The sequence below is a fragment of the Triturus cristatus genome, chromosome 12, assembly GCF_964204655.1.
Source record: "Triturus cristatus chromosome 12, aTriCri1.1, whole genome shotgun sequence".
Classification (NCBI taxonomy): domain Eukaryota; kingdom Metazoa; phylum Chordata; class Amphibia; order Caudata; family Salamandridae; genus Triturus; species Triturus cristatus.
Window position 1 is genome coordinate 784,863,726 of NC_140595.1, and position 16,548 is coordinate 784,880,273.

At 40.8% G+C, this 16,548-nt stretch overlaps 1 long non-coding RNA gene across 5 annotated transcripts in view; it reads right to left on the reverse strand.

The window, feature by feature from the left end:
* The window catches only part of LOC146782834 (uncharacterized), a 219,192-nt gene that overhangs the window by 85,210 nt on the left and 117,434 nt on the right, over window positions 1-16,548 (reverse strand). For all 5 annotated transcript variants that reach the window (XR_014972092.1, XR_014972091.1, XR_014972089.1 and 2 more), the window contains one exon: window positions 5,733-5,820. This is a non-coding gene — a long non-coding RNA (uncharacterized LOC146782834). The remainder of the gene's footprint in view (window positions 1-5,732; window positions 5,821-16,548) is intronic.

Below are 16,548 nucleotides of genomic sequence, written 5' to 3' on the forward strand. Positions count from 1 at the left end.
CAGCTTAGAGCACTAATAAAGGCTATTCTTAGCCCACTAGCTGATTATTTTAATTATCCCACTCCACCACTTTTTTCACACACACTACACATAGTCCACAATTTTTAAGTGCTCCTACGTAACATCGCAAGTCGTAGCACGCCCCAGTCCGTAGAGGACTGGGAGGACCCCTATGATGAAGCATGTCACCGTGGGGAAACCCTGGTGAGTGAGGGGACTAAATAAAGAGATAATTCTTCCCTTTCTTCTCATTCGGTGTTTTTCAGGATCAAATTGACTCCTGGAACACCTGAGTGTTCTTCCTGGTTAGGTTTTTGTCTACTTGACCTGTTCAGGTAGTTGTTTTTTAGAAATTGTATTTGTGGAGGGTAAACCTAACCGATAACCTCTACTTCCCCCTTGTTTTCTGATCAATAATGGTTCTGAAACAGGTGATCTCTTGGACACCAGATTAGTATTCTATCCTGATGTACATAAACATGTCCTTCTGCACAGCATACTTACTCTGTATAAGGGTCCCTGCTTTTTTCATCCTTGGCCAGATGTGTATGATCACAATTGCTTGGAAAAACGTTTGTTTTCAAAACATTGATGATTGTTTTCAAAACAGTTGTGATTGTTTTAAAAACATTGATTCTAGAAGAAACCACTCTAGTATGTAAGACTTATGTCCCCTGCAATTTAGAGGAGAATTCCTTCCAAGCTGACACTGGGTCCTGCATGCTGAATCATAGACATGCAGCGGTCTGACATTCATTGCGGGGTGTCATCCTCGAAGCAGAGACCGGGTCCTTCATTCTCAACTATCAGGTGAGGGGAATGGTTCATCCCTAGGGGATTCTTGGCTAGATACATACGTATACGCATATACATGTTACACATCCAGATATAGTCTAGGTACATTTAGGCAAATTACTTAGGGTGCGTACTTATGTTCATCTTATAAGCACTATAGTAAAAATGTGTATATATACTATTTTGGCACTTGCCATCTCTTTTGTATGCTTCGATCTCCCGATTGTCGCAGAGAATATGTTTTACACAAGACTGAGGCTGGACCAATAAATACTTACTGAAAAAGTCCAGATTGCTCTTGTGTACTTCCTGAGAATAAGTAGGCACGAGTGACTGAGCAAAAAGTACTGTACTGTTTTCCGTGATCCCTGAGGAATCAGGTTTGTCATGTTCAATGGTTGCCAGAAACTACCTACGCCACTGTAGAATACAGGGGGCTGGTAGCGCCACTGTAGAGCTAGCTGGTCTAACGGCTGATATATCCTGTGGGGGTGTTCGGAAGTGGTTGGTACACCAAGCCTTCAGTTTAAATCATCCTTAATGCGCAGGTCCAGGGGATTCTTAGGAACTACACGGCAGCACTAGCATGTGTCAGACCATAGAGACCGATGGGCTCATCATCACCAGGGGACTAATACCCATAGCTGCTTCCCCGAATGGTTATTTAACCAAGCAGCTCATAGAGGGTGTTAATCTTTGGGCAGGCAGACAGGAGGGTAGGGGAACACAAACTACAACCATCCACATGAGTAAATTTGCTCCCAGGTCAAATTGCTTGCTCTATAGCGACATCTGCAAGTGCTCCGATTGCATTTCTCAACATTTTAACCTCTACAGCAGTATCTAAAACCACAGAGAAAGTATCGGGCCCCTGCCTTGACCCAAGGTGCCTTTTACATAGCATTTAAGGGCAAGAGAGGAACCCTACCCTTATGCTGGGACCAATACTGCTTTTATAATATTTGTGTAGGTTTGTCCTAATTCACAATGAGATCTGTGTTAGTCAGTCACCTTAATTTTCTTGGGATGCGTGACACACTGCACAGTAAGAGCATCACAAATATTTTTTGCTCCATGCACTCAATTTATTTTGTACCCTGGTAAAATCACTGGGGAACACACTACTCTATTTTGATTTCGGTTGATGTTTTTTTTGCAAGTTGGAAACTCAGACGCATCTAGGGCATCTGACTACTAGGTGCCGGTGTGAACAGTGAACATTTTTTTAGTGGCAACAGTGACTACTACATGAGATACAGAATTACCCCACACAACCCAGAATAACGGTAGGGACTGTTTCTACCCCCGTTCATGGTCCTGATGAAATGCCACGGATCCCTCCTGGACCACTGAGGCATGAAACATGTTGCCCCAGATCCCGCACACAAGTTGATTGTGAGTATCTCGTAATGGAGAAAAGCAATCTACATGCATAACTTTTTAATCCTACCGTGGGGACCTCAGCTTGAAGTTTAACATCGAGGGATCACACAGGTAGTTCCAACTTACTATCTGTGGTAACACAAAGTCCATTAGCTGAGGTGTATATAAAGACCTATCACAGAAGCTACATGGAATACCTTGGAGTGAAGAGCTATGGCTTCACATAGCTATCCGGCTTGAAGATGCTTTGAAAGCATTGCAATACTTTTGGGGCAGTAGGTCTGAGTTTCTGTAGTCATGTTAAGATAATTTTTTAATGTGTGGAATTATTTCAAAAAAAAAAATTTATTTCCTGTTCCAAGACACTTTGTATCACCAAATATGCAACACTGTAATGGGGGCTGGTTTGCTCCCTCTTACGCCAACCTATTTGTGGGGTGGTATGAGAGGAAGCATGCCGGGAATGCAGACTGACATGTAAGATATAAACATGTGGTTATGTGAGTTATATCATGGGAAGATCAAATGGCTTTGTATTATAACTATTTTAATACCAACAATGTAAGAAGTATAATTGACCCTAGAATATCAGAACTTCTATCAAATTTCTTGACCGGGAATTGAATGTCAAATACCATGTGATTAACACATTATTATTTAGGAAAAAAATGGCTAGCAATAGTATTCTACACTTCAAATCGGGACATCCCAATAATCAAGAAAGGAGCATTTCCTATAGGGAACTCAGACAGAAGAGAAACTTTAAAGATGTTGAGTACAGGGAAGAATAACAGAAAACTCTTAATAGACTGCGGGCGAGAGGTTACCCTCCTAAAATATTCACAGAATTAGCTAGGAAAGCCCAGACAGTGCCACAATGTAGCCAGTTTTTAGAAAACTGCAGGTACGCCGTATTAGGTCTGATGAGAATAATTCTGCAATGTAATAGGTCTCTATAATGGGTTCTGGGAAAATGTAGGTCTATTGCATCAGAAAAGGTAGCTAGAATGCCCTTGTATACAAATTATTATTTGCTCTTTGCACACTACTGATTGTGGGCACGTTTCCACTTTATTTGGTTGCCAACTTTTAAGGTTATGTGAAGTTTTAACTACCTTTGCACAATTAGCGTCATTAGTTTTTTCAAGTTCAACATATATAATGGTAACATTTTTTGATATAGTAAATATCTGGTATCTCTTGGGTCATGGGCGGGATGGCTATATAGCCACATAACTGATACCGGGGGATTGGGTTGGCACAGCAATGACCTTTTGAAGTTGTAGGACTGCATTCTTAATTAGAGCACTGGTTCACAGCTCCATTGAATAGAATTATTTTTACTGATGTTTAATGAATTGCTTGACAGTTGTATTGTTTGTTATGAGATGTGTGGTTTATATGGCCTAACTGGCATGATATCAAACTTATAAAACACACAAAGACCGTGCCACCCTACTCAAAATTGATGGTAATAAGAAAAAGGAAAAAAAAAAAAAAAAGAAGACGACAACAAGTTTTGTGCTGAGAATAGCAAAATGTATATAGTGTCTTTAATCATTGGGACATTTTCAAAAACTGACAAAGATTTGTTTGGAACCATCATGAACACACCCTCAGTCAATTTTAAGAGAGCAGAACATTGAAGTACATGATAAGTCCAAGTGATACCATTAGATTTAAAAATGTTTGTAAGACCAATTTGCTACAAGAGAAACTGTGTAGATTTAAGTGAAACAACTTTGTATGTTGTAAGTTCTTTTTGGACAAGACCAAGGAATTTCAGAATTAGGATAGAAAAACGTTCTTTAAGATCAGATCATTTATTATTTGCAATACCACTTTATGTGCATTTGATTACGTGTCCATGCAAGAAAAGTTATGTAAGATCAACCATCCGCCCTCTCAAAGAGAATTAAATAACACATTAATTCAATAAAAAGAGTGGATAGCAAGTAAACTCAGTAAGCATTTTTAAAAACATAATAATGCTGATGATATTTTGGAGGTCTTGGAACTTAGTATTGATCATATAAAGGGCCCATCAAAGAGCAGACAGAGCCCATAAACTATGGCTTAAAGAAACAGGATGTATAGAAACACTGCATACAGTGGATTTAGGCTTGAATTTAGAAAGGGAATTCAGTATTGTTGTGCGAGTTCTGGTGAACGTTTCATTGTAGTGCATTAATCTATTTATAGGCATATAACTATATGGGTTAAATATTACCGAGTAGATTTTTTTTTTATCTCAAGGCCAAGTCTTCTTTAGTACATTTAAACAATAGCAGAGTTTGACTGGATGCACAGTCAATGAGGCTCAAGGTCTCCACAGGTGTAGTTTAAGGTAAGGTCGGGAATATATATTGCAAACTCTAAAGTACCGGAATCTGTTAATATCTTATCCTGTTATGTTAAATAATGCACTACATAAATATGAAATAGGAGGATAGTGGTGGGAGTCGTGTGGGAAACCTCACGCGGGTTTAGAGCAATGGATTTGTTACTTGAATACGTGTACAGTGAGAACAGTGGGTGCAGAGGGGTTTGAATCCTGATTGATTTAGGAGAAACATAAATAAATCACTCTTGAAACTTATTTTAATAATGCAATGAGCAGGTTGAAATAGTGTTTAGACATGAGAAAATACTTCAATGTCTTCGCTTTACAATGATTTAAAGTCTAAGATTTGGCATTCTGGCTTGCTGTTGAAGATAATAATTTGAATATAGTATGAGTTCTCTCTGAATTTAGTATTGGAGTGCACTGAATTGGTTGCCTAAATAAGTGTGAAGTGAGATGAATGGGTCTATGGGGATTAAAATCCATATTGATCTAGGAGGCCAAAAATTGCTATTGAAAGCTTTATTTTAACAATACAAGGAGCAACTTAGAATTTTGGTTAGATATATCTGCAATAACTCCTTCCATTTTGGTTTGCTTTTCATTCTACATTAGAGCATGCATTTTTTTAGGACTTCGAATTGGGAGAATAGTTGTACGGCAACACGTACAGTTCAAAATAAGTGGTCTCATTAGGAAATCTAACCTTCATTCGAACTCTGACTACCATGTGCAACTCTTATATCAGTAAGTTTGGATATGGTTTTGTCTGTAAATTTTACACTGCTAATTTGAAGCACTTGGTAATTTTGCTTTAATTTAGATTTATATGAACACTAGGTATTTATATTTTAAACACAATTGGGGAGAATCAACTCTAGGTGAATAATGGTGCTCAAAATAGACGTAGTAGTCACCTTTTAAACATTTATCTTCATGCAGTGCTCAAGGGAAAGGGAATCCTCCTAACCCTTCAAAATCAAGACCCTCAGGCCTTTTAGCCTCTTCAGTGCCCATGACGAGATAGTCTCGTCATGGAGCACGGTCGCGCTGTGCCCATGACGAGACTATCTCGTCATGAACCCCACCCACTAATACAACGCCCGGCACAGGAGGGGGAAAGGGCGTGGCACAGAAGGGGTTAAACATAAATCAGATCCTACGCACATGCGTAATTTTACAATATTTTAGTAAGTAATAACAAAAAAACCTGGTCTTTGTCTTTAATTTTCATTGCTTTCTGTGCCCAGCCAACACGTGCTTCGTCATCAGGGGAGTACCCCTCGACTTCTTCAGGGCTAGAAAAATGTAATGAGACCGTTTTCACATATAATTACAAATCCAACGCTGGATAAGGTTATCACAGAGTGTGGTGGAATACATTTCACCCCCGAGGTTCACTCCAACCTAATATATATACAAAAATCTAAGTTTCATAAGTTGAAACCCATGCACACTGCATTTAAAGTTATTACATAACAATCTTTTATATATGGAAATCTCTATTGAAATCTCTTAAGAGCTCTAGAGATCGTAATTTTATTCAAAATAACGTGCCTGAGAGCGTGGTGCCCTTCTGCTGTCAGTTACAGGTTTATAAAGCGAACCTCTAACCTCAAATGTGGTTGAAACCAACCAGAGAAATTCCCCATTGTACCAGATTCAAATCATAGAAAAGCATACCTGCAAGGTTGAGAGACTTTAAATTCTTGTCAAACCTGTATTAAAATTTTTTTTTTTGAAAAGGAACCTCCCATTTTAGTCCATTGACAAAATTATCAAATGGTTGATATACCACTACAAATCCAAACCTATAAGCTCCGACATTATATTTGAGATTAAAAGACAGTTAGGGGAAATAGATAGACAAATTAGTGGAAGAACTCTTTGGTACTTTAGCCAAGGTCAACACAGTAGGTATATCACTCCAAAGTGGGAACCCACAGTATTAGGCAGGACTAAGGGAAAAAATCATCAGATTAGAGAGACTGAAGAAGAATGAGAACGCTAAGTGGTGGGATGGAGCAATACTAAAGCAATATTTGAGACTGAATAGAATTCCCAGAGGTCTCAGATCACAAGTTATTCCAACGTATGATGATCTCCTAAAAATGTGGGAGGAGGAACTGATATGTAACTCCAGAAAACTAATGCGGATTCTAATAGAGAATGCGGAGAGAAAGGTGACTAAATTACAGGCAGAAATCTTAATTTTAGAAATGGAGATTAGGGACCTGGATTTAAAAGAGGCTTCAGAATAGAACTATGTCATTTTAAAGGAGATACTTCAAAGACATCAGGATGATATAAAACAGAGGAAAGTGTGCAAACTCAGGAGAGATTAAATAGATTTTAAGGAAGGCAGGATTTTCATATTTGCTATGAAATATGACCAAATGATGCAAGTGAACAGTGGCACCAATAGGAATAATACACGTTGAACTACCTTGATTTCTTCAAGCTCCACATCTTTGAGTGCTCCACCCATTAGTGACAGTGTAGTCGAGACAGGTTCAGGTGCATTGGCAAACAATACGACGAACAATTATTTTTTCTGGGAAGTTCAAAAGATAAAGAGGTGCAACAGAGACTAACCCAGATGTGTAGGCATTTAAAAAAAATAACAGTAGGGGGAAGAGAGGAGGAAATGGAAGAAAAAAGGAGAGGAATGAAGCTCAGATGCTGGGACAAAAGAAACTGGTGGATACTCAGGATATGGGGGCGGATGTCATACATTTCTCAAACAAGGAACTTGCCAGAGATCACACTATTACAAACAGGACTGGGTTTTTGTCCTAGTGAAGAGGGGAGCATGTGTAAACTGAAAATTGACCAATTCAAATTTGTAAGAGGGTTAACATTGAAGAAATTCTTTAATAGCAACACCTTGCCAAATAAATACAAGCAAATAATCAGTTTAACTTTGTATCTGATGTATTGACCATACAAGATGTATGTGATACTGAATTATTACTTTCTATCACAGATTTAGAACAAGCTCCGAGTAATGTGGATAGACTATTAAAAGACCTGATTTACATTTCAATCCGCTGGATATAGTTAAATCTGAATCAATATGCAAGATGGACTCTGGTCCTACCGGGTGGCAACACGATTGTACTTATCAAGATTGTTTAAAATCAATTTGTGAAAAGTATCAGTCTAAAACAGATGACACACAAGCGTAGATTAAAGGACAATTTAAATAAATGGGAATGTTAAGCACTAGAACAACGAACTGGACAAAGATCATGATTAGAGAAGCGGACAAGGGGGGGTAACATCGTGGTCATGAATAGGAAAAAAAGTACACTAGAATTTACCTTTTCCACCAGGTAGACCAATTGTGTTGAGTATTGGGGGTCCTACAAAAAGACTCTCTCAATATGTAGATCTATTCCTTCAACCAATAGTTCGAAACTTCCCCTCATATATTAAAGACACTAGGATATTTGGAGTCTCCTCGCAGATGTGACTTAGGAAGAGGAAATGATCTTAGCCACATTAGATGTGGTTTTGCTTTACACTAGCATCAAGTCTGATCTGGGCTTGCCAGCAATGAAACGTTATCTGAACACGAGGCCAGCGACCCAATGGCAACACACGGAAATGCTAATAACTATGATTGATCTGATTTTGACTAATAACTCCTTCATCTTTGAGAAACCGTGGTACAGAACAATATAGGGAGTGGCCATGGGCTCCAGGTTTTCACCATCCTACGCCAACCTCTTCATGGGGTGGTTAGAGGTAGAATGGATCTGTGGGAACCAAATGTAGTGACTCAATTTTCTATAGGGGTCACTTTATAGACTATTGTGTGATGATTTGGTCTTGACCTTTGGCTAGGCTCACACATTTCTGTGAATATCTTAACACAAATACTATGCATATCAAATTCACTCACCAATATAGCAGGACTAATGTTAGACCTGGCACCTTGGCGTGAGTCTCCCTTTCACTTTTTGTCGCTGTGCCTCATGTGTTTTGCTGGTGTTAGCTGCTCAGAGCACTGTGCCACTGCCAACCAGTGCCACAGTGCAAGTGCTCCCTATTTAAAATGTATATGTTGGTTGGATTCCATGATTGGCCTATTTGGTTTACTGTCAGACCCCAGTAAAGTGCACCAGGAGTGCCCAGGCCATGTAAATACAAATGCTGCTGGTGGGCTTGCAGCACTGGTTGTGCCACCCACAGAAGCGGCCTAGTAAAAGGTGTCCAAGGTCTGCCATTGCAGAACCTGCATGCAGTCTGGTACTCTCATGCTGACTGGGCAAGTGCACCCACTTGCCAGTCCCTAAACCTTCCCTTAACTTCATATTAGTCACCCCTATGGTAGGCCCAAGGGCAGGTTGCATTGTAAGCATAAGGTAGGACAAGCCCTGATGTGTGTGGCATGTCCTAATAGTGAATTACAGCCATTTTCGTTTTTCACTGTTGTAAGGCTACCTGTTCTCCATAGGCCAGAATGGGCTCTCAGAATTGTTACATTCTATGATCCTAACAGAGCCAGGGAACATGGCAAAAATTCGAGTTTAGTATTCCTGAACTCAGAATAATAAAAATCTTTTAGTAAAGTTTATTTTAATATTCTGTGTTTGCAAATGCCACTTTTAGAAAGTTGGTATTTGCTTGCCTAACCATTTCAGCCCGCCTCTGCTATGATGTGTATCTGCCTGTCTGGTTTGTGTGAGTGACAGGACTGGGGAATTCCAGAGGGGCAGGGCTAAGTAGCCTGGTGGTGAATAGAGAGATTGACATCCAGATGGGTGAGAGGAGTACACCTGGACTCCACCTCCTTTGGAGCGGCTGATGTCTCTGCCCTGCACCCTGAATAGAAAGTCAGAGTCATGTCAACAAAGTGCTCAGGAACTGGTTTGGACTGGGCAAAGGCTCCTTTACCCCAGAGGAACAAAGGATTTAGGGGTATAAGTATTGGGACCCTGCTCCCAAGAAATTAGATCCTGCTTGACAAGAAGAACCTCTGCCTGAGGAGAAGGAACTGGGAAAGCTGTAAGGAGGAGTACTGTCCCTGACCTGGGGGACTGGCCTGCAGTGGTTGCCTTGCTGCTGAAGGAGAGGAGAAAGATTCCAAGGGCCTGAGAAGAGCTGGCCCCCTGTTAAGAAGTCCCAGGAACAAAAGGACTTCACCCCCAGCTTCCCCCTGAACTCTGTTGTGTGAGTTCTGTCCCTCCTAGAGTGCTGGAACCAGTTTTGGGGCCTCTGGGAGCTGTGCCTGCTGTGGGAAGCTGGCCAAGAAGAAAGAAACCAAAGATCTCCACTTTTTCACGCACAGCTGGCTTAGCGAGAAAATTTCCGCCGCACAGCTCGTTAGCGTGCAGAATTTTATTGCTGAGGATATCATCGCAGAGTCTGCTGCCGCTGAGCCTGATCAGCGTTTGGAAAATCATTGCACCGCTCGTTAGCGGACCGAATTTGATCGCTACCAGCCCAAGATCCATGCTTCGCCTGTTAGTGGGAAGAATTCTATCGCTGCGAACTTTGTCGCAGAGCCTGCCGCTTCTGTGTGAAATCGTCGCAGAACAAGCCAAGATCGCACCACTCGTTAGCGTGAGTAATTTAATCGCTGCGAAAATCGTTGCAGATTCAACCAAAATAACCTCTGGTGAAATTGTCGCCCCGCTTGTTAGCGGGCCAAATTTTGTCGCATTGTGCCTTAGCGAGTAAATTTCTACCGGATAAGCTACACCTTGATTTTCAACGCTGAAGTGCCGCTAGGAACTTTTTATCGCATCATAAGGTACTGTGGGTTAAAACGGACGCGAAGGTGAATGATTTTCTCGCTAACCTAAGAACTCTTTCTAAAAAGCATATTCTTGAACTGTGTATGTCATTTTTGTCGTTATTTGGTCTTGTGCTAAGCCTTTATATAAAAGATCACTATTTTTTATATAAATCTAGTGTGGTGTCCATTTGTGGTGTTGACACTGGGTTACTGTATGTGGTCACAAATGCTTAACCTTTAACGCTCTGAGATAAGTCTTGTCTGCTCGCGCCAATCTACCTAGAGGGTGAGCAGGGGTTCTTTTAGGAGTGTAACCCCTTACCCTGACTAGAGGAGAGGGTCACCGCTTGTCACAAGTACCTACCTGTGCCAACCAGAGATCCCCAATTCTAACAACCAATATTACATTTCTAGTTGTAAAATTATTCGTAAAGAATAATCAAACACAAAGCAGACTCCTTCGTAAACCAACAGCATGCAACTCAATAATACATGCAACAAGTGCGCATCCAACACATCAGATTCAGCCCATCCCCTTTGGTGAACTCAACATGGCAAGAAGAAATTGCAGTGAGCTCAATGATTATAAAACATGTAGAAAACATGAAGGGCCATTTTGCTGCGAGGGACTATGATGAGCATATTTTCAAAGTCGAGCGCAGGATCTGGAAGATTAAGAGACATGATACTTTAAAAGACAAACAACCAATCGAGGATGAGACAAATTAAATGAGATTAGTGACCAACTGCAGCAGCCTTTCTAAGGTACTAGCGAAGTGTATGAATAAATATTGGGACATCTTACGGGCTGATAAATCACTGGAGGCATGTACCCGAAGAAAACCGGGAAAACCAAAACAGACTATTCAATTAGCGAGGCCTCAAACCCTACCATCCCCTCTGCTACCCCTTCGGGTTATCAGATAATCAGGAAAGACCGGCATAAGGGCATTGGCGGAGATATCGCTATTTTCAAAAACCATTTCTCTCGTACAATAGTCCCTTCAGATGAAGTAGAGGGAGTGGAAAGTCTCTGCTTCCATTGGGGAGTGTCTCCACATCAATCGCTGGCTGGCATTTTAATATATAGACCTCCGGGCCCCGCCGGAAGGTTTCTTGCGTCCATTGGTGATGCTGTCTCACCCTTTGCTATGAAATACAAACAATGCTTGGTGTTAGGCGATTTTAATATGCACATGGATAACTTGGATGATCTAGACTATTAGACTACGAGAGTACTTGGAGATGTTAGAGTTGGCCCCTTATGTGCAGTAGCCTACTCACGAAAAGGGCCACACTCTAGGTCAGATCTTCTTCACTGCCAAAATAGAAACAGGCCAACCACTTCCCCTTGTGTGGTCCAACCATTTCCTTCTGGATTTTACAATTGGGAAGGAATTAAATTACCCTAATGCCTCTGGAAAGCCGTAGATCAGTAATTTCAGACCTTTCCATCTAATCACACCTGACGCATTGAGTATTGCTATCGAGAATAATCCAATTCTTTTTAGCGGAGACTTGGAGGCAGATGCTGAGAGGCTGGATAATTGGCTCCAGCTTTGTGCAGGGGAGCTTTCACCCCCTGCTTTGCGCCCCAAGACTGTTCGGCCCTCCGCACCTTGGTTCATGACTGCTCAAGAAAAGCAAGAGTATTTGTAAACATCTAGAAAGGTTCTGGCGGAAGCATTTCGATCCTAATGATAAAATTATTTATAAACAGGCGCTGAAGACTCACTACAAACAAGTTCATGAGGAGGAAAAAAAAAAATTTCCCGAAAGAATTGAACTTGCAACAAACAAAAATAAGGACATTTTTAGAATAGTCAGTGAGTTTTCCTCCCATACAGCGCAAGTCAAGCCATTTACCCTCTCTGAGGCATGGACAGGCCGTATGGCCTCCTATTTTTATGATAAGATAAAAAACATTCAGGAGACCTTCCTTATAACACCTTCTGTGCACACAGTTGTGAGTATAACCCCTCCCTAATTCAAGTAAGAGAATCATCCCTGGCACAGTTTCCACCTGTCTCCATGGATAAATCTCTAGAAATCATGAAAGGCCTCAAATCCGGCTCTCCCTCCGATCCTTGCCCTGCCACTGTTCTAGCATCAATAGCGGAGACTATCAATACAGCGGTTAATCGGATCCTTAATCTCTTTGCAGAAGGGGCTGGTCCCCGACAGGTAGAAAAGGGAGAAAATTCTTCCCTTATTAAAAAGGCGGACACTGGACCCAGAGTTTGCCTATAATTACAGGCCAATATCTTTGCTTCCTTTCTTTTCCAAGGTTCTGGAAAAAGTTTTTAATCATGTCACAACCTCATTTGTCGAATACAATCAAGTACTCCAACAGAGTCAGTCTGGATTCAGGGCAAATTTTAGCACTGAGACGGCACGGTTTAAAGTTTGAGGCCATAAAGGACGCTCTGGATAAGGGTGGCAAGACCTTATTGATATATTTGGACGTATCTGCGGCCTTTGATACCGTCCCCCATGACGGACTCCTGTTGAGACTTTAGGAGTGCGGTTTTGTGGGCGCAGTACTCAACTGGTTCGCGTCCTTTCTAAAGGATCACCAGCAAACAGTTCGTTCCCCGCCTTTTTCTGACCCTATTCCCCCTTTGGAGGTGGCAGTTCCCCATGGCTCAATTTTGAGCCCCACTCTTTTTAATATATATATATATATATATGGCCCACTTAGCGACTCTGGCTGAGGGTCATGGAGCAAAAATTTTATCGTATGCGGACGATACGCAGCTGCTCTTCACCTGCGATAAAGACGTGGATTTTAAACAAGATGTGATTAACTCCTGTTTATCAAAAGTGTTCTCCTGGCTCCAGTCTAATCAACTTAAATGTAATCCTGAAAAGTCGGAGATCTTCTTTGGCCACCCCCCCAGTAACGTGTGGTAGAACTGGTGGCCAGTAGACATGACTCCTCCCACAACTTCGGAAAAGAAAGTGAAAAACCTAGGAGTAAAGCTTGATGAGAATCTCTCCATGCAGGCACACATTCAGGCAATTGTCGGATCTTGCTTCAGCATGCTGAAAATGGTAAAGCAGTTTCTGCCCCTCCTGGCTGTTACACATAGAAAAACGGTGGTCCAAGCACTGATAGTCTCCAGGCTGGACTACGTAAATGTACTGTACCTAGGGCTGCCGGAGCATATACTGGCTAGGCTGCAGGGGGCCCATAACGCAGCAGCCAGAGCAATTCACATGCTCAGCCCGAGAGCACGGATGTCTTCACAGTTGAAATCCTTACATTGGCTCCCAGTTCATAAGAGGATCCATTTTAAAGCTATGGTCCTGGCTTTCAAGGCTCTTCGCGGCATAGGTGCCGTGTACATCAGGAAAAGAGTCTAGTTCTACTGCCCTCACCGTACTCGAAGGTCTTCAACGCTTCAGTTGGCACGCAATCCAAAATATCACCAAGCGCGGATAGGGGGACGCTCCTTTCAGGTACAGGCGGCTCAACTGTGGAACATTCTGCCACTTTAACTAAGACTGATGCAGGACCTTCTTGCGTTTCGGAAGTCACTGAAAACCTGGTTATTCCAGAAATAATATTCAACCTGGTCTCCATAGCACATGGTTAACGTTGTCACTACGTCTTCAGCACCTGGACACTCTATTGAGTAGCTGTGCGCTTTACAAATACTCATTTAACATAACAATTGGTGGTTCAGCACTAAAAAAATTGTATTAGCACCGGGTGCATTTGCTTAATACTTAAATCCTTGTATGAAATATATACGGTCGACAGTCATGACACTTTGTCCCATACTTTGTCAACAAGGGCGAGCCATTAGTGCCTTGACCCTTCTTTTTTGCTGTATATTGGTATTATTGGGCTATCCGGCATGGTTGTCTGTGACTCACTTAGCACTAATATGGATTTTGACGACAATAGGGTAGAAATGCTTGGTGACCTATTTAGTAGTAAAGGCAACAGCTCTGGACCACCCAAGTTATCTGCACCCAGGAACGATGGGTTGAAAAACAAATTAATGAGGCTAGAAAAGCTTAAAAAAAAAAAAAAAAAAAACAAGAGTTGGCTAAGTGATGGGATGGGGCCACTCTAAAAAAAAAAGTACATGGAGAATAAGAGAATACCAAGAGGTTTGAGAATTCTAATTTTTCCTAATTATGAAGATCTTGAACTAGATCTGCTGGAGGAGTAGGAAAAAGGACTCTACGTAGCCTCGTATAGAATGATGGATATATTAAAGAATTGAGATAAAAAAGTCAATGAGATAAGGGAGGAGATAGCCAAACTTTAGAAAGAAATCAATGAAACAAATTTAAAATAAGCCATACAAAAGAATTATGAAATTCTAAAGAAAAAAATTGAGCTGTCAGTTGTATCTCAAAGGTAAGCAGAAGAAGATCCAAAGGGACCAGGGCGACTATGATAGAGGTCGCATTTTTATCTTTGCAAAGAAGTATGATGATATTACTACCAAGACAGTCAGGACAAATCAAAAACAGATAAGGAAACTAGAGTTTCCTCAAGTAATACATCTCTTCTTTTGAAAGTGACCCTGGTGAGGTAACAAGCTGTAGTACAACCAATACTCCTTCCTCTGTCTTTTTAAGGGATTTGCAGAGGTTTTGCTTGGGAAACAAAAAAAAGTTATATGAATGAGTCAGAAGGGGTGGCAAGAAACAAGAGCAGGAGTAAAGTCAAGGTTACAGGAGACACAGATGGAGATAATCCATAAAGTACATCATAAAAAAAAACAAATTATTCCGTAACCTCCAGTGAACTAAGTGTAATTAATCTTTCATCAAGATCTGACAGAAAAGGAAATGACTTATGTAAAGGATTACATTTCTGTCCTACTGAGAAATTTAATTTTGAAAATGTTCACCTCTAGCTATATAAATTTGTACGTAAACTAAAATTAAAAAACATAGGTGAGCATTCGATTGTACCACGTTCTAAATTTGATACTGTGGTGGAATCCAAGTGGTCTATTTCTGATCTAAATGTTATACATCTTGTTGCGACATTGAATGATGAAGATGTTGGGGATGTTGCACAAGTTGTTCATGACTTAGATATACAGGAAGACATTACCTTAGACAGTGGCTTACCCAACACGTCAAAATACATACCACCAAGCAGTAATGACTCTGTAATTGAGTTTTACAATAAGGTCACAAATGACCAGTATCGGTCAGAGGATAAACATGCCATCTTGAATAAATGCAAACATATTTCAAATTTGAACAGAGAGGACAAGGTATTTTTAGAATCATTGAGGGAAGATAACCTCCTTGTAATCCGTGAGGTGGACAAGGGAGGAAACATCGTCTTGATAAATCGCTGTGACTACCTTGGTAAAGTCAATAGACAATTAAGTGACACTAGATGTTATGAAAGGCTAAAAACACACCCTATTGCTGTGATTGAGAAAAACAGCAATGCAAAACTGATTGGTATGAATCTTGCCTGTTAACAGATTTAGAATACAAGTACTTATTTGCCCAACATTCCAGGTATTAGTGTATCTACATCCTGCCTAAAATTCACAAAGGTGGGCCCTTCCCTCCTGTCAGACTTATAATTTCTGGGAATGGGGGTCCCACAGAACATATTGCTCAATATATGGATACGTTTCTACAACCATTTGTCCAGAATTTTCCATCGTACATAAAGGACAGCAGAGATTTATTATGCAAGTTAGACGATTTTAGATGGGATAGTGACAATCTCTTCATCGTCACAATGGATGTAGAAGGTCTTTATACTTTCATTCAAACGTATTGTGGTCTCAAGGCTCTAAAATTATTTTTCTATAAACGTAATGCAAAACATCTGGAACATGCACAGATGTTAAACATGGCAGAGATTCTTGTGCAGAATGTATTTTTACATTATGGCACCTCGTCGCTGCAGAAACAGGGGACTGCCATGGGCTCCAGGTTAGCTCCATCTTATGCTAACCTGTTTATGGGTTTGTACGAGGTGGAGCATGCCTGGGGCTCTGGTGCTCATGATTGGTGCGCGAACATCATTTATTATGGTAGTTATATTGATGACATATTATTGATCTGGAGTGGTAATATTGAAGACTTACTTTCAATGAATATTTGAATCATAACAAATTCAAAGTGAAATTGAGCATTAAGTACTCTAGGATAAGGATTGAGTTTCTAGATCCGAGATTATATATTGAGAATGTCGTCGTACAAAGTGATACCTACAGAAAACAGACTGCCTGCAACAGCGTTTTGCATGCCACCAGTTGCCATCCCAAAACCACAATAAGAG